The sequence below is a fragment of the Triticum aestivum genome, chromosome 6B (assembly GCF_018294505.1).
Source record: "Triticum aestivum cultivar Chinese Spring chromosome 6B, IWGSC CS RefSeq v2.1, whole genome shotgun sequence".
Taxonomy (NCBI): domain Eukaryota; kingdom Viridiplantae; phylum Streptophyta; class Magnoliopsida; order Poales; family Poaceae; genus Triticum; species Triticum aestivum.
In genome coordinates, this window is record NC_057810.1 from 345,400,606 (window position 1) to 345,416,505 (window position 15,900).

Below are 15,900 nucleotides of genomic sequence, written 5' to 3' on the forward strand. Positions count from 1 at the left end.
CAGCCGGATTAACATTGTACCCCTAGGGGGTAGGCCTATATAAACCCCCAGGGTCACCCATGCAAAGGGTTTAGCCCATTTTAGATCACACACCCCCATACCTAAGGAGTAGAGCTAGCGGCCTTCTTCCTCCTCTAGCACAAACGGCCCAAGGAGCCTCCTTGTACTTGCTATTTATCATAGTGATGTGGAGACCCCGCAGAGCAGGATTACGGGTGTTATCTCCACGAAGATCCCTGAACCTGGGTAAGATCCGGCGTCCTTTGCGGTTTTGCCTACTCCCGCTTCTAGAGCCCGACAATGTTCTATTGACCGCCTACATGATTAGCCACCCGTTGGCATATGTCAAGGAAATACCACGACATTTGGCACCCACCATGGGGCAAGGTGCATAGTTGTCCGGAGACACATTCTGTATGGGAACCCGTTTCCTTCCCCGTGAGCGCAGCCAGCCTGGCTCGCCCGCTGGCACATGCGTTGACGATCTGCATGGCGTAGAGGCTGCCTGCTCCGCAAGCTCCCTCACCGACCTCCTCGGCGGCGTCCACCTTAGTGACGAGCCTGCCCCCGATGTGGGTTTGGCAAGCTCTGAGAACTGCCTCGTCGACCTCCTCGGCAAGCTCCACATCGTCGATGAGCCCGCCTCTGACCTAGAGTCTGTTGGCTCCACCGATCCGCCCGTGGAGATGGTCATCAACTCCGACGGGGCAGATGCCTACCCTGACCACGTAGAGATCATCGACGACCCGCTCCCTCACGCGGATAGCATCATCGGCGCCACCACCGTCACGGAGGTTCTAGTCATTAGTCAGGACGGAGCCTCGGTCAGAGCGGACTAGGATCTGATCCGTTCGACCCTATGAGCCCTCGCCACTCCGGTCGAGGACGGAGCGGACAGCGCGACCCTGGAGGCACACCACATTTCGCTCCTCGACAATGCCAACTAGCTGGCCGCTGCGAAGGGCCTTGCTGACGCCTACCAACGCGAGGTCGACCGCACCATAGGCGGCACTCTGACTACTGGCGAGCCCAACCGGCTGGGCGCAGTCCGGCAATGCAGCACCACAGTTGTCGGCATCATCGGGGCCGACTCCCCTGTCTACGCAATGCCCATTGAGAACCTGAGTGTCACCCAGGCGACAGTAGAAAAGTTGGACAACCTAGAGGGCGACGTGAGGCGCCACATGCAGGACCGCCTGCAGCGGCTCCTCGACGCGGCCGCCATCCAGCAGGAAGCCGCCAATCGTGCGGCAGAACCCAGCATGCCAGATGAGACCTGCGTCCATCGCCGAGAGCAAGGTGCGACCTCTTGGTTCCCGACGGGCGGATGAGGCGACCCGGAGCCGGTTGCAAGCCACAGTCGGCGCACGCACATCTCGATCGAGCGCGACCCCGACGACCGGCCAAGAGCAATGGAACGGCGCAACGACTGCCCGCTTCCCCCATGCAGGGAGAGGCGTGCTTCGCTGCCGCCTGTTGCGCACCCGACTCTCGGAGACCGGCTAGGTCACCGCTAGGGAATTAGAGAAAACGATGCCTTCCATTGGATCGACCGACTTGCTCGGTCCTTGGCGGAAGAAGAAGATATAGTCGGCCCGCCCTGTTTTGGCCCCCACACCCGAAATGATCCCTTCCCCAAAGGATTCTCACTACCACAAGACACTTCCAAGTACAACAGCTCTGTGAAGCCGGAAGATTGGTTGGTCGAGTACTCCAACGCCGTCAACATAGCAAATGGCAACAAGCGTGTTTCCGTGAAGTATGTTCAGCTCATGCTCCAGGGCATGGCCCGGACATGGCTGAACAGCCTCAAGCCGCACAGCATCAACAACTAGCTAGACTTCTCCGATGTCTTCGTCCGCAACTTCACCGGCACCTACAAGTGGCCGCCCAAGCCTCGTCAGCTTTCCTTGTGCGTCCAAGGCCCGACTGAGTCCACTCGTGACTATCTGACACACTGGGGCGAGCTGCGATACTCCTGCAAAGGGGTGCACGAGGTGCAGGCATAGAGTACTTCACGGCCGGGTGTCAAGAGGGCACCTTGCTCAAGCACAAGCTTCTACGCGACGAGCCAGCCACTCTAGACGAACTGCTGGCCATAGCGGACAAGTACGCCACGGCCGACTCCTCCGTGAAGTCAGAGCTCTGGGTAGACGCGACCGGGAAGGTGCTCCCTCCGGCTTCCCAAACACCGGCTAGTGACGCCAACCGGCGCCAAAAGAACGACAACAAGTGCAAGGCCCAGCAGCCGGCTTCCAGAAGCCGGCAGGTAGCAACAGTCGAAGATCAGCAGCCGACAGGTGAGCCCAGCACCAAGCGACAGAAAACTGGCAAGGGAGCATGGCTTCCCGCCCTCTCCTTTGAGAAAGCCCTTGATGCCCTGTGCAAGTTCCATAGCGGCACAAAGCCGTCTAACCACACCACTCAGAAGTGCAACTGGCTAGCTCAGCTCGCCAAGGGTGAGGCCCTCCCGCCTCCCGCACCGGCCGGCCCTCCAGCCCCAGCCGTTTAGCAGCTGACAGCCCGACTAGTCGGTGTCATTCAAGACGAGTTCCCTGAAGAGGATGCCTCTTATGTCGTCTCCATGAGCAAAGCCGGCGATAGGCACAGCAGCACAAAGAGGTCAATGCTGTCAGTATATAAGCTCCCACCCGCATGCACTGGTCTGAGAAGCCTATCACTTGGAGCCAAGTTGACCACCCAGCTATGATGCCCAACCCGGGTTCATATGCCCTGGCGCTCGAGGCGACCTTTGCAGCGGAGAGGCGGAACTTCCATTTCGGCCGGGTGCTGATAGATGGTGGCAGCAGCATCAATATCCTGTACAAAGAGACCCTGGACCGACTGGGCATCAAGGCCAAGAAACTTTAGCCAAGCCGAACTGTTTTTCACGGCATAGTTCCAGGCTTGTCCTGCTCCCCTATTGGCAAGATAAATATTGATGTCCTCTTCGGCGACAGAGATCATTTCTGCCGCGAGCCAATCTGGTTTGAAGTGGTCGACCTGGAAAGCCCCTATCATGTGCTCTTGGGCCGCCCCGCGCTGGCCAAGTTCATGATGGTCCCTCACTATGCATACTTGAAAGCCAAGATGCCAGGCCCAAGGGCATCATCAAAGTTGCTGGAGATTACAAGAAGTCACAAGACTATACAGCTGCCAGCAGCCGACTAGCCGCGTCCCTCATCAGAGCTCAAGAAAGACGGATCTTAGATCGGATGGTAGCAATGGCCATTAAGAAGCCGGCCATGCCGACCGATACCAAGGAAGCTGAGGCAGGGGCCAAAGAGACCAAGCGGATCCCCTTGGACCCAGACCACCTGGAGAGATTTGTTGTCATGGGCACTGGTCTTGACAGCAAATAGGAAGACAAGCTCGTCGATTTCCTCCGTGAGTATCAAGACATCTTTGCATGGTCCCCCAAAGACAAGTCGGGTGTCCCGACGGATCTCGCCGAGCACAAACTTCATGTAAGGTCAGATGCCAAACCGGTCAAGCAACCCCTCCGCCGCCTGTCCGGGGAAAAGAGAAGGATTGTTGGAGAAGAAGTCGCCCAACTGCTAGCAGCCGGATTTATTATGGAAGTGTTCCACCCGGACTGGCTTGCCAACCTGGTCCTTGTGCTGAAGAAGAACAACAAGTGGTGCATGTGCATTGATTGCACCAGTCTCAACAAAGCCTGCCCCAAAGATCCATTCGCTCTGCCGCAAATAGACCAAGTGATCGACTCCACAGCTGGATGCGAGATGTTATCTTTCCTTGATGCCTATTCTGGCTACCAGCAGATTAAGCTAGATCCAGTAGATCGATTGAAGACCGCCTTCATCACGCCATTTGGTGCCTTCTGCTACATCACCATGATGTTCGGCTTAAGGAATGCTGGCGCAACATTCCAACGCTGTATGCAGAAGTGCTTGCTAAAGCAACTCAGATGCAATGCCCATGTTTACGTGGACGACATTGTGGTGAAGACGGAAAAGCGTGGCACCCTGATGGAAGACTTGAAAAAAACCTTTGAAAATTTGAGCCACTTCAACATCAAGCTCAACCCGGAGAAGTGTGTCTTCGAAGTGCCAGCCGGCCAACTCCTAGGCTTCCTTGTCACAAAACGTGGCATTGAGTGCAACCTTGTGAAGATCAAGGCCATTGAGAGGATGGAGAAACCCACCAAGCTGCGTGATGTGCAGAAGTTCACTGGGTGCCTGGCATCCCTCAGCTGCTTCATCAGCCGGCTGGGCAAAAAGGTACTCCCTCTATACCAACACATGAAGAAAACCACTTGCTGTGAGTGGAACGACCAGGCGGACGCCGCCTTCCTCCAGCTCAAGCGGATGATGTCAACGCCGCCTATACTCGCGGCTTCGGCTGCTAAAGAGCCTATGCTCCTCTACATCGCTGCCACCAACAGAGTTATCAGCACAGTGATCATCGTCGAGCGCCCAGAAGCCGGCAAGGCACAGTCGGTCCAGAGGTTAGTGTATTACTTGAGCGAGGTCCTGTCGGCCTCCAAGTAGAATTACCCTCACCACCAAAAGATGTGCTATATCATGTACTTTGCCACCAAGAAACTGAAGCAGTACTTTCAAGAGCACTCCATCACGATCGTCTGCACCGCTCCCCTTTCCGAGATCATAGGCAATAGAGATGCCTCGGGCCGGGTGGCCAAGTGGGCCATTGAGCTAGCTCCACACACCATCTTCTACCAGCCCTGCACCGCCATCAAGTCCCAAGCACTGGCTGACTTCCTCGTCGACTGTGTCGATTCCCAATACCTGCCGCCAGCTCCAGACTCTACGCACTGGCGAATGCACTTTGATGGCTCAGAGATGCGCACTGGCCTAGGAGCCGGCGTTGTTCTCACCTCTCCCAAAGGCGACGAGCTGAAGTACATGTTGTAGATCCACTTCGCCGCCTCCAACAATGTAGCCGAGTATGAAGCGCTCATCTTTCGGCTCCGACTGGCCAAAGAAATCAGCATTCGCCGCATCCTCTGATACTATGACTGAGAGTTGGTGGTCCAGTAGTTGTCCGGCGAATGGGACGCCAAGGATGCCACTATCGCAAGCTACCGCTTCCTCGTCCAGCAGATGAGCGGCCAATTCGACAAGTGCAAATTCATTCATGTGCCACGGGCCGACAACGACGCAGCAGATGCCCTCGCCCACATCGGCTCCACCCGGCAAGCTATACCATCCGGCATTTCCCTCGAGAACCTTTGCAAGCCGTCCATCAAGCCTTCACCAGAGTCCGACTCCATCTTCGTTCCAACTGCCCCAGAAGCAACCGGATCCGGCTCGAGGACTTTAGCACTGGGTGCGGGGACTTCAACGGCCGGCTTGGGGACTTCACCAAGCGGCCCGGGGGCTGCAACACTAGCACCCGGGGGCTTCATCAGTGCCATTCGAAGCGGCCAGCTCTAGCCCGCCGCCTCCCAACCCGCCCCCCCTCATACTAGTCGCCGTGTTCACAGTGGTGGCGGCCCCATCTTAGGCGCAGCCCATCCGCGACTATTTGGTCAGCCGCGTGCTAACTGACTAGGTGCTAGCAAGACAGATCCAGCACAGAGCAGGCTCCTACACCATTGTCAATCAAGAGCTCGCAAGGTCGAGTGCAACTGGCATCCACCAACGCTGCGTATAACTAGAGAAAGGCATGGAGTTCCTTAGAGATATACATCAAGGAAAATGTGGCCACCATGCCGCCTCCAGGTCACTCGTGGCCAAAGCTTTCCACCATGGTTTCTTCTAGCCGACTGTTTTGGACGATGCCAAAGAGTTAGTCAAAAAGTGCAAGGGGTGCGAGGTGTTCAGCGCCAAGGAACACTTGCCGGCCTCCGCCCTGAAGACCATCCCCATCACCTGGCCCTTTGCCATGTGGGGTTTGGATATGGTAGGCCTGTTCAAGATGGCATGCGGCGGCATGACCCATCTGCTGGTCTCCGTGGACAAGTTCACCAAATGGATAGAAGCAAAACCAATCAAGAAGCTGAATGGTCTGACTGCTGTAACGTTCATCGCCGACATCACTATAAGATATGGCATTCCTCATAGCATCATCTCCGGCAATGGCACCAATTTTGTCAAAGGTGCCTTGGCCCGTTTCTGCACGAATCAGGGCATCCGACTGGACTTAGCGTCTATTGCCCATCCGCAGTGAAATGACCAGGTGGAGCGAGCAAACAGCCTCATCTTGTCCGGCATCAAGCCCCGCCTGGTCGAGCCACTAGAGAAGTCGGTCGGCTGCTGGATCGACGAGCTGTCGTCCGTCCTCTGGAGTCTTCGAACCACGCCGAACAGATCAATCGGCTTCACGCCTTCTTCCTTGTGTATGGTTCTGAGGCGATCATCCCTATGGATATCGAGTTCGAATCGCCTCGGGTTACCATGTACACGGAGGCGGAGGCAAATGAAGAGCGAGAAGACAGCGTCGATCTACTGGAAGAGGCCCGACTGCTAGCATGAAGCCAGTCCGCCATCTACCAGCAGAGCCTGTGCCGCTACCACAACAAGAAGGTCACGTCGCGATCTTTCCGTGAGGGCGACCTTGTGCTCTGCCTGATCCAGCGATTATCCGGACACCACAAGCTCGCGACACCTTGGGAAGGCTGCTTCATCATCAGCAAGGCCCTGGGCAATGACTCGTACTACCTCATGGACCCCTAGAAGCCCAGGGTGCACAAGAGATGAACAGCCAGCAAAGAGACAGAGCGACCATGAATGCAAATCTGCTCCGCCCGTTTTACAGTTGATTCGAGCGTATGTACCACGCCAACTTTTGTATTAAGTAAAAGACCTCAGGTCCCCCGAGATGACCTCAAGGGCTACCTTTTTATCTATTTATGAGCTAAGCTTATGCCATGACTTGATTTTTTCTATTCCTGCCCTGTCCGGGTCGGTCAGCCGCCCGGGGGCTCGCCGCCTTGGCCTAAGTTTGCACCAGCCGGAGCCGACTAGTAGTGTCTCGACACTAAAAGCCCTCTCTCCGCCCTAAGTTACAGCTGCAGTGCGGCTGTCCGACTGGCGGGAGCTAAAGGCCGGAATAGTTGCCCACATGAAATTCAGCTAAGGAAGAACGCTACCTTAGGACCAGTCGGCCCTCCGCCTCCCTCGTCCAGCTGCTCAAGTAGCCGGCAGGATGGCTTCTCGCTCGATCAAGCCACACTCTACGCGGCCCAAGTAACTTGCCCGTTCCAAAGAATGACCAAGTCCCTGACCCAGCCACAGACCGCAGAGCGGCTATCCGGCTAGCAGGGAGGCGGCCAAGGAAACGCGGCATAGCAGAAAGCCAAAGAGAGAAAGGTAAAAATCGAACAAGAATTTAAACTTATGTACATTTCAAAAGGCCAGAGGCCAGCATCCATGAAGTTTAAAGTACACCCCCAGTGGGTGGAGTTGCGCATACTTAACAGAATTGTTCAAAAGGATTACAGCACATCACAAGACAAGATAAATGAGGCCGCCTAGGCCAGAGGAGCAACAGGCAGGTTCGAGGGGTCGGCGGAGGTAGCGGTGCTGGATGGTGGAGCGGTCGGCTGGCCGGTCTCGGTTGGTCGGCAGAGGCGGCAGTCAGCGTAGCCACCCGCGGCTCTCTGGTCGATGCCTGATCAAGCTGAGGCTGGTCGCCCGCTCTGCCCTCCGACGCGTCGTCTTCGTCCTCCTCAAAGTCGTCGTCGTCATCGCCCTCATTGCTAGAGGCGAGTTCCTTTGCGAAGTCCTTGTCGCGCGTTCGGTCCACCCCAAACCAGCTCGGCACCATCCCATTGCCGTCACCATCCATGTCGGGGATGAAGACGATAGTGTTGGTGTAGTCGGCAAGTGTCGTCGCACGCCGGGTGAGCTCAGGGCCCGCCTCCACCAGCTCGTCTGCGGCCTCCAGCCGGAAGGTGGCCGCTTGGGTCAAGTCCAAGTTGGGATACCACGCGTTGGCGTACTCCAGGGCCATCCGAGCACTTGCCCGAGCCGCGGCGCCCTTACATGCCTCGATGCGGCCAACTGCAGCCTCGAGCCACTCGGCGGTACGGCCAGGTGTACGTGGGATCCGAGCACCCGGCCAGAGGGCGGCCAACACCAGAGCACCGGTGCGTTGCAGATAGCGGAGCATCCGATGGGCCGGCTGCAGGCGAGTCTTGACAGGCAGGAGCTGCTCGCCGAGATTATGGGGCGCATAGGGCACAATGTCCGCGCCCCCCATGCTTCGCGTCGCGCACGGCGCCTCCTTGGCCTGGGTGACGGCGACGGAGTAGCCCGGGAAGTAATCTAAGAAGGAGAAAGATCAAAAAAACGGCAGTCGATCAAGTCCTCTATCTCCCGTAGCAGTCGGCAGCCACTCAAGAAGAAGAGAACAACTTACCATCGGTCAAGTCCTCTATCTCCCCGTAGCTGGCGTTTAGGAACTCCTCCTTCTCGGCCCAGTTCGAGCGCTGAGTCTCAAACTTGGCCTTAAGGAGGTCCTCGCCATCCTTTAGATGCTAGATCTCCACCTTGTCTTGCTGGATCTCCGCCTTGTGCCGCTCCGCCTGGTCGGCCAGCTCCTTGTTCAGGCGATCGCACTCCTGCACCACCTGGCTGTGCTCCAGCTCTTTGGCGTGGAGCTCGGTCTCGACCTCGCCCACATGCTGCTGCAGTGTAGCAGCCGCCTCTGTAAAGATATAAAAGAAGGCATCAACATCAGCAAGAAAAGGAAGAAGGTAGTTCCCAGAAGATCTGGCCCGACTGCTCAGCAGTCGACCCGAATCTCGGGGGCTACACCCAGTGGGTGCGCTGACGCGCCCCCGTGAGAAGAAAGGCGTAAGTCTTACTTCAGCTCTCGTTCAAGTCACGGGTCCGCTTGGCCAGCTCCTTGATGTGGGAGTTATAGGCGGCCGCGCGCAGGTTGTGGTAGTCCTGCAGCAAGGACAAAAGAAGAAAAGAAAAACAAGATTAGCACTCGGAACTCAAAGTTCCAAGCCGCCTGCTCAGTAGCCGGCACAGGGGCTACACACAGTGGGTGCGATGGCGCGCCCCCACGAAAGATTGCGAGAAGATAAAGACAAAAAGCAAGCGCGTACCAGAACGTCCGCTCGCGATGCCAGGAACTCCTGCACGCACTTCTGGAGGGCGGAGCCTTCGGCGGCAAGCTGGGTCTGGACGTCCTGCACAGACATGTTCAGGACGCCGCCACCACCACTAGACGCCCAGCCCGCTGTGTTGGCACTGGTGGCCTCAATGTCGGGCATCGCTGAGCTGGAGGCTCCGACCTCCATCAGCCGCGGCGCCGAGCTCGCCTACGCCGGGCGCCGGCGCGCCAGGAATGGGATCGTGGTAAGCGGCCCCACTGTCAATTGGCCATCAGACGGCACCGCTTGTGGCCCCACGGGCTGGCCGACCTGCGTGTTGGCAGTCGGTGGGGGCAGAACCACCTCTTCCCCAAGACCGAGGCCGCTCCTTCCCTCTCAATGGCCGGCTGGACAACGCTAGCTCCGCCAGCCAGCTCCAGGGCCTCCGGCGCAGGCAGCTCCGGGTGCTGCGAGTCGATGGGCCCAGAGGCCTGACCGCGGGATGCCTCCGCCTCCTGCGCCTTGGTGGCCGCGGCCGCGTGCACCTTGTTCGCCGTGTTGGCCTGCGCCTTGACCGCAGCATCAGCCTCCGCCTGCGCGACTTGGCTCCCCTGGCTGCTTCCTCCTGCTCCTTGCGTGCCTCCCGCGCGTTCCTCTCCGTGGCCTCCTAGAGGACGGCTAGGGGGCCACGTGGCAAGGGGTAGTAGAGTTATCAGCCGCCCCAACCACCAAAGCACTCGGGGCTCGCGAGAGGGATAGCGGGGCCCTGCTCAAGCATGCCGGAAAGAGCATTGAAGAAAAGCAAAGACGAAACAAACGAAAAGCAACAGAAGGAAAATCACAAGTACTTACGCAAACAACACAGGGCGCGGCTTCGAGACCCTCTGGTACCGGGCCGCCCTCGCAGCAGCCTCCTGCCACTTGGTTGCAGCGGTCGAGGTCTTTGGCTTCTTGGACCGGGTGCCGTAGGGCCCGCCCTCAGCCTGGCGCTTTGGTGCGCCGGCTGTCGCAGTCGGCGCGGTCGAAGAGCCAGCGCCCGTCCTGTCGGTGCGGTGGCGGCGGCATGGTTCGCGGTCTTCCGCATCATCGTCCGCCCACTCCCCAAAGCTGCCTCCGGAGAAGTCGCCAGCTTCCCCTCCACCACCGCCTCTAGCGTCGTCCTCCTCCATGGCGGCTGCCCCCAAGTCGGGGTCGCCCTCATCACTAACCGACCGGTCTAGGAGGAACTCCTCGCCCGAAGCCAGTTGGATGGCCGTCTGGCCCAGGAAGAACTGCACAAAGGCTGACTACTCAGGCGTCGGGAAGAACTCGGACCAGCAAGGGAGAAAAAGAAAGAGAAGTAAAGGACTTACCGTAGGCGATGGGTTGGCCCGGCTGTACGGTGGCTTGCCGAATTGCCACTCTGACTCCGAGAGCTTGCAGTCGGAGATGTGGTTTACCAGCCAGACGAACTCCGAGACCGGCATCTCCTTGGTGGACATCCGGGACGGATCCCGGTGCCCATTCATGGCACTGGTGAGGTGGGGCCGTGTCAGGACCCTGACTCAATGCCACATCGATCTAGCATGTAACACCTCATATCACTTTGCGGCCTCACGCACCGTATTCCCACGGGTGTCGCCTTACCTTGCCCGGGACCGTTTGCGCCTTTTGGCACACATATATGATAGTGCCGCTAGCATCCATATGACAAGGAGCCCGGGCTGACATGGCTAGTCGTGAACCCAAAGTGGCACTAACTTACAGGAACAGGCATACATGACCCAGCAACGAACGTATCAGTCAACAGCGAGTTAATCCGAGTTGTAGCACTGGGCTAGCAGGACTCTGGTAAACTAGGCTGTAGCGGGCTAACAGGACTCCAGTAGTCATCGCATGACATTTCCCCGTAGGGACAAACACAAGAACGAAGAAGGACACATGCCAGCCAGCCTAAGTGTTCCGGAGTAGTAGCAAGCTACCATGGCTCAGTGGAAGCACTAGGAGACATTTCCCGGTAACAGAGGGTACTAAGGATAAACAATTAGATAGTCAGATCCCACACATAGCATGCATTTCAATCATACAGACAATATGCTCGATATGTGCAAATACAACATGGCATCACAACATGACTCTACAACTCAAGTACTTTATTTAAAGACTCAGAGAGCCATACATATCATACACACAAGTACGGGTCACACGACCCAGCATTCAAGTCATATAGACATACAAGCCAACAACGGAATTAACTTGTTTGAGTAAAGAGAACTAGGAAATAAAAGAGGCTGGAGAAAGCCTGACTATACTACACGGTCCATCATGAGCTCAGGATCACCATCTGGGCTTCAGCCTACAAATCGACATCGAGGTCTATGAAGAACCCATCAGGGTTGCAGTGTCTTCCTTAAAACGTAAATTAAGCAACATGAGTACAAAGGTATTCAGCAAGACTTACATCAGATCCTACATACATGCACATTTTCAAGAAGGGTTGGTGGGGTTATTGCAGCAAGCTAGCTTTGACTCTTGGCTAAGCTATCTTACGAGACTCCAACTTGAAATGGTTGTGCGCACTCGAGTCCAACTACACACCACTTCAATACACTACCGAGGATCCACCTCCGTCATCCTACGGAAGAGCCATCCTCGGCACTCACGCTTATCTTGAGGCTTTTAGTACTATCCATTTACTTGTCTATGAACTGTATAGGCAACCAAGTAGTCCTTTACCGTGGACGAGGCTATTCGAATAGATGATGTTAACCCTACAGGGGTGTACTTTTTCATACATGTTTCCACCACTTAGCGTCTGCACACGACATGTGCTCGGCAGACTTCAAGCGAAAGCCGATGTGGGTGTAGACCACGACCTACCTATACACCTAAGTCTCTACTCCGGGTTTATCGCCTATCCAGGTTCCATCCACAGGGAATCCGGCCGAGGTTTCCACATACGGCCCCAAACGATGTGTGCAGGGTTCCCGAGATACAAAACAGGCATCTGGTACACCGTGCCACGTACCTACCGCATCACGGCCCACCCCGCGGGTCACCGGTGCCCACGGCGTCCAGTAAGCTACAAACACCAGAAACTACTTGCAACTCCTGGACAGAGGACTAGCGTGGATAAGAAGTCGAGCGAGTCAATTAAGGATCCCAATGTATGGTAGTAGCTGATTCTTAAATCACATATACAGATCTCGGTGCTTAAGGATGGTCCCAATGAAACAACCCACCATGTACTCCTACATGGCCTCTCATCAATACCTTTACCAAATCGTGTTCAACACATCACTCTCATTACCAGCATGATCATTTCACTCTAGCCCGTCACCCAGATGAACCAGACCTGACACGACTCTAAGCATAGCAGGCATAGCAAGGTAGGAAACACATACACATGGCTCATTCAACTCCTACACATGCTAGTGGGTTTCATCTAGTTACTGTGGCAATGACCGGTCATGCAGAGGAAATGGGTTCAACTACAGTAGCACACAGCAGTTTGAAACGCGTTGTCTTAATGCAGTAAAAGAGAGCAGAGGCAAGAACATGGGATTGTATCGACATGATCAAATGGTTGGTTGTTTGCCTAGCAGGTCCGTCGACTGGTATTGCTCCTCGTTTGGATACTCGCGATACTCTTCGGGGGCAGAACCTGCCGGAGAGAGCACCGATATACAATCATCACCAAACAATGTGCAACAATATGATGCATGCATGAGACATGGCAAAATGAGTGTATTGGGCTAATGCAACTAAGACCAGATGGGTTTGGACCATTTTGAATCAAAGATTCAAGTTCCAAGCTCATATATGGCCTTTAATAGTTCTTTATCATGTTATGCACTAAACATCAGGTTAACTTGCTTAAACATGCATGAAACCAGTACAGATGGATAGATTGGATTTTTTGATCATTTTTCATATATAACACTTTGCATTTGGAGCTACAGATTAATTTCTATGAATTTTTGAAGTTTGTAGCATTTTCTGGAATTTCCTGTATAAGAAGAAATCCAGTAATTGAGTTATTGCGTCAGCATTGCGTCAGGGTGACGACAGCGGTCAATGGGGACGGTCCAGGTCAAACCTAACCAGTGGGTCCAGCGTGTCAGTGTCATTATACTAACTAATTTTAATTAGTACTAACCGTAGGTTAATTAGCAGGCCGGCCCCCACCTGTCATTGACCCAGGGGGGTCAAACTGGGCCCACCCGGGGTAAAACACGGTCAGCGGGGTCAAACTCGCCGGCATTTAGCCGCCGGCGAGGCCAAACGTGGCGGGGCAGTCCGGCGACCAAAAAGGCGGCAGAGGGCATCCACGTGTAGCTAGGGATGAGCCGCGTCCCGTGGTGGTGGTGGTTGTGCTTGGGGTCGCCAGAAACGGCGCTGGTGATGACCTTGGCGGCTGCCAGAGCTCGGGTGAGCTCGGGCTCATTGCTAGGTGGCACGTCGAGGTGCGTGGAGTGGTGTTGCGGCCTCCTGGGGTGCGGTAAGCCTAACGGGCAGGGTGGCGAGGCTGTTGCGTGGCCGGAGTCTTGTCGGCGATGAGCTTGGTGGTGGCGTGTGCGGTTGAGTTTCGTGCGGTTGCTACGGTGCTCAAGAGAGGGAACAGAGAGGATGGGGAGGAAGCTAGGCTCACGGTGGTCACGACGAGACAGACGGCGAGGTCGGGGACGAGCTGCTGCAACGGTGACGGCGAAAGGGATCTCCGGCGACGGTCGGTGAAGACGGGGTCGGTGGAGGCATTGCAGAGCGTGCGAGCGCTCGGGGCTCGGCTAGCTCGACGGAGCGGACGACGGCGGAGCTCGTGGACACGGCAGAGCGGCGCGAGGACAACGGTGGGCGCGGCTACAACGGCGGTTCGGCGGCAGCTGCTTCGGCCATGGCGGGAGAGAGCGAGAGAGAGGACGGGGGGAGAATGAGATGTCCAGGGGCTCGGGGCGGCGCCGAGGAGGCCCTTCGAAGTGTCGCGCTGGCGCGGGCGACGCAGGCAGGCCGGAGGTGGTGTGGCGTGCTCGGCGGCGTCACGGTGTCCTTCCTCTGCCTACTGGCAGAGGTGGGTGGTGACTGGCACGGGCCAGGTGGGCCGGCCCAGTGCAGGTAAGTGGCCACTAGCATTTCTCTCTCTCTCTTTTGTCATTTAAGTTGTTTTTCTAATTTTCTGTAACTGTTGGGCATTATTAAAAATAGCTAGGCATTTCCAAAAATCCTGGAAATAATCAGGGGCTCTGTTTAGATTATTTCCAACAGCCCACACTTATTTCCAGAATTATTTGAGCATTTAAAATATTTTATATTATTTAAATGCCCAAACGCAAATAGATAATGATTTAATCCAGTGACCTTATGTGTCCTAGAAAAATGTGAACCAATTTTGGCAGAAGTTTTAACCAACACAAAAATGATGGACAGTTTAGAAGGGCATTTCAGGTTCATTGAAATTATTTTATGTAAACCCTAGTTGGTTTCGGGGGGGCTGGGGGTTCTGTCATCCCCATTTCAAGTTTGTGATGAAGGATAAACATGATGCAACACTCTAATGCATAAACTAGCTAGGGTGTGACAACTCACCCCCACTCAGAAAAATCTCATCCCGAGATTTAGGATCCTCCGGAAAGAACACCGGATACTCGAGTCGAAGACGATCCTCCCTTTCCCAAGTTGCTTCTTTCTCAGAATGGCGCGACCATTGAACCTTGAGAAACTTGATATTATGACGTCGAGTGGTACGCTCGGCTTGATCGAGGATATGAACAGGGTATTCTTGATACGTGAGATTGTCTTGAAGATCAAGCATTTCATGGTCCACTCCACGGATAGGATCCGAGAAGCAATGCCTGAGTTGAGAAACGTGGAAGACATCATGGACTCTGGAGAGATGCGGAGGTAGTTCCAATTGGTAGGCAACTCCTCCTCGTTTGGCAAGAATGCGAAAGGGTCCAATATAGCGAGGAGGTAATTTTCCTTTGATACCAAAGCGATGGGTTCCCTTTAGAGGAGTAACCCAAAGGTAAGCCTTCTCATCAACCTCAAAAGTCATAGCCCTATGTTTTCGGTCATATTGGCTCTTTTGACGAGATTGGGTTGTTTTCAACTTTTCACGAACAATGTGAACTTGCTCTTCTGCTTCCTGGATCATATCCGGGCCAAAGAATTGTCTTTCCCCAGTTTCTGACCAGTTAAGAGGCGTTCGACACCTTCATCCATAGAGAACTTCAAAAGGGGCTTTACCCAAGCTAGATTGATAGTTGTTGTTATAAGCAAATTCGGCAAATGGAAGGCATTTCTCCCAATCCATTCCGAATGAGATAACACAAGTTCGAAGCATGTCTTCTAGAATCTGGTTGACGTGTTCTACTTGACCACTTGATTGAGGGTGAAATGCGGTGCTCAAGGAAAGGCGGGTTCCCATAGCATTTTGGAAACTTTCCCAAAATCGAGAGGTGAAGAGACTTCCTCGATCCGAGTTAATTTCCAAAGGAACACCATGGAGGGACACTATACGGGAGATATATAAGTCTGCTAGCTGGCTAGCGGTTATACTCTCACGAACAGGCAAGAAATGGGCCACTTTGGAAACACGATCGACAACGACAAAGATAGCATTATTCCCTTTCTTGGTCCTGGGAAAACCGGTGATGAAATTCATACCAATTTTATCCCATTTCCATTCAGGAATAGCTAAGGGTTGAAGGGTGCCAGCAGGCCATTGATGCTCTTCTTTTACATGACGGCAGACCTCGCAACTAGCAACAAACTGAGCAATGTCTCTCTTCATCCTAGTCCACCAGAACCTCTGGCGTAGGTCCTGATACATTTTGGTGCTACCAGGATGAATGGTGAGAGGAGACTCATGAGCTTCCTTAAGGATCAACTGT